Genomic DNA, 3,220 nt, shown 5'->3' with positions numbered 1-3,220 from the left:
TCTACTCTTTTTCAGATTTCCTTCCCATTTAGGTCATCACAGAGCACTGAGTAGTGTTCCCTGTGTTATACAGTAGGTTATCTATTGTTATCTAGGTTATCTATCTATTGGTTATCTATTTTATTTTATTTTATCTATTTATTTTTAAGATTTTTCTTTGATGTGGACCATTTTTAAAGTCTTTATTGAATTTGTTACAATATTGCTTCTGTTTTATGTTTTGGCTTTTTGGCCACAAGGCATGTGGGATCTTAGCTCCCCGACCAGGGATCAAACCTGCACCCCCAGCATTGGAAGGCAAAGTCTTAACCACTGGACCGCCAGGGAAGTCCCAGTTATCTATTTTATACATAGTAGTGTATATATGACAATCCTAACCTCCCAATTCATCACCCCCTTCCCCCCTTGGTAACCATAAGTTTGTTCTCTACATCTGTGACCCTACTCTGCTTTGCAAATAAGTTCATCTCTACCATTTCTAGATTCCACATATAAGCGATATTATACGATATTTGTTTTTCCCTTTCTGACTTGCTTCACTCTGTATGACAGTGTCTAGGTCCATTCACGTCTCTTCAAATGGCTCTATTTTGTTCCTTTTTAAATGGCTCTAACTTTGGATTCTGCATTCTGCTGGCCACCACCTCCCAATGTGTGTGTCATGGCTCCAGCTGTCTGTCTGTACAACAATTGGTGCTGACCGCCTACTTGTTCAAGACTGTGCTGGGCACACTAGACATAGCAGTGACCAAGACAGACCCAGTCCCTGCCAGCATGGGACTCCCAGTCTGGTGGGAGGAATGGGCCATGACAAAGCAGTGACAGTGTGACTCGGGGGGGGTGATGGGGGATGCACAGGTGCTATGAGGGTCCACAGGGGCACTTGCCCCAGCCTGGAGGGTCAGAGAAAGCTTCTCAGGCAGAGGGCATCTACCTCAAGACCTGAGGGATAGAACAGAAGCAGTTGGGCAGGGCTGGGAGGAGGGAACAGCATATGCAAGGACCCAGAGTCCTACAAGGCCCAAGGGCTCTCAACTTTATTGGACACACACCCTCCTCAATATGCATACATATTTTTAGTAATAACAAGTAATGACACTTCAAGTTCATAACAAAGCTCCCTTCAGCAGCCTGAAAACGCTTGGGCCCAACTATCCAAAAAGACAAATGGAATTGGGTCCTATTGTAATCAATCCTATTTTCCAGATGAGAAAACGGAGGCCCAGAGTAGTTAAGTGACTTGCCCCAGGGTAGAGAGCTGAGAAGGGACAAAGCTGGGTGAATGGTGGAATGAGAGGCAGAGTGATGCCCCCACTCCCAGTTCAGGTTGCTTAGGGCATCCCTCACCCCTGGCTCTGACCCAGCTCTTCCTCCGACCTCCATTGGCGGGTGCCAATCCACTCCAATGTGACCTGAGGATAGTATGTTCGTCACCCCCTCTGCTCCACACCCTCTGCTCCTTATGATACAACCAGTGAAAAGCAGATTCCAAGGAACTCCCAGCAACCACTGGAGGCAGCTGCAAAATGGTGCAGGCCACAGGGAGGCTGGCTGCCCAGATCTCAGCCCTAATGGCATCTGGAAGGGAGGTTGTGAAGGTTGTGATTCATCACCTGACCCTCCTCCTGTCTCCACCTCGTCCCCACGCCCTGTGCCCTTCCTAGCCCACCCCTCCCAGCCTCCCAGCCAGGCCCAGGAGGGGAGGACTCTTTTAGGAACAGATGGCTGCCTTCCTTGCCCAGGACTCTGCCAGTTAATTAACGCCGCCTGTAATTAAACTTCCCACAAATTAGCTGTCAGCTACACTAAAGGGAACCGTCCCTCTCAAATGCCACCTTGACTTGCTGAATTGTGAGCCTTGTCGACAAAATAATTAAAGGCAGAGGGAGGCAACCAAAATTTGGAGGCTTTTTTTTTTTTTTCCTTTTCTAAATCTCTATCAGTGTCTGGTGGCCAAATGCTCCCACCCCGGACTTGGGAATACAACCAGGCTGTTTTCTGAGGTTCAATGTATTTCCAAAAAAATTTCTTTCCATTGTGAAGAAATTTTTATTGAGCACCTATTGTGTACCAGAGACTGTGTTAGGAGCTAGAGACCCAACAGTGACCATGGTAGGCACAGTCACTGCCTTCTTGGAACTTACATCCTTGACATACATTTTTTTTTTTTTTTTTTTTTTTTTGGCCGTGCTGCCTGGCATGCAGGATCTTAGTTCCCCGACCAGGGATCGAACCTGTGCCCTGCATTGGGAACGCAGAGTCTTAACCACTGGACCACCAGGGAAGTCCCTTGACATACATTTTTAAAAGCAAAGGAAATAGATGAGGTTATTACAGCTGGGGGAAGAGCATTCAGGGAGAGGGAACAGCCAGTGCAAAGGCCCTGAGGCAGGACCAGTCATGATGGGGGCTGGACCAGGTGGAGACAGAGGAGGGGACAGAAGTGGGCCGATCTGGGATAGATTTTGCAGGCACAGGTGACAGGATTGTAGTAGTTCCCCCTTATCTGTGGTTTTGCTTTCTGTGGTTTCAGCTACCTGCCATCAACCAAGGTCTGAAAATATTAAATGGAAAGTTCCAGAAATCAACAATTCATAAGTTTTAAATTGCTGCCATTCTGAGCTGCGTGATGAAATCTTGCACAGTCTCCCTCTGTCCCACCCGGGACTTGAATTATTCCTTTGTTCAGCATCTCCCACCTGCTCATGCTTTAGTAGCTGTCTACGTAATCAGGTTGACTGTCATGTTATCGCAGGGCTTGTGTTCAAGTAACCCTTATTTTACTTCATAGTGGCTGCAAAGCGCAAGCGTAGTGATTCTGGCAACTTGGATATATTCTAACTGTGCCTAATTTATCAATAGCCAATATTTTGTAATAAGCAATAGCCAATATTTTGTAATAACTATAAATGGAGTGTAACCTTTAACAATTGTATTAAAAACTTTATTGTAGGTATGTATGTATAGGAAAAAACATAGTATATATAGGGTTTGGTACTATCTGAGGTTGCAGGCATCCACTGAGGGTCTTGGAACATTTCCCCCTGGATAAGGGGGGACTGCTTTATATCATATAGAGGGGGAAGGGAAAGATAAAGGGAAATAAGGGAGCAGCAGATTCCCGGATCCCTGACCCAGAAGTAGAAGAAATGGACAACTGATCCACAAAGATGCCAGATTTGCACAGAGGGAAGTCTTTTTCCAAAAAAAAAAAAAAAAA

General features: G+C 45.8%; 1 non-coding gene across 1 annotated transcript; it reads right to left on the bottom strand.

The window, feature by feature from the left end:
• Nucleotides 1-2,213: 2,213 nt before the first annotated feature.
• Nucleotides 2,214-2,284, bottom strand: TRNAG-CCC (transfer RNA glycine (anticodon CCC)). The gene has a single exon. It is a non-coding gene; the product is annotated as a tRNA-Gly (tRNA).
• Nucleotides 2,285-3,220: the final 936 nt, after the last annotated feature.

This window comes from Lipotes vexillifer, unplaced genomic scaffold (genome assembly GCF_000442215.2).
Source record: "Lipotes vexillifer unplaced genomic scaffold, Lipotes_vexillifer_v1.1 scaffold1011, whole genome shotgun sequence".
Lineage (NCBI taxonomy): Eukaryota > Metazoa > Chordata > Mammalia > Artiodactyla > Lipotidae > Lipotes > Lipotes vexillifer.
The sequence above is the reverse complement of the archived record's forward strand: the minus strand, read 5'-3'. Positions and strand labels throughout refer to the sequence as shown.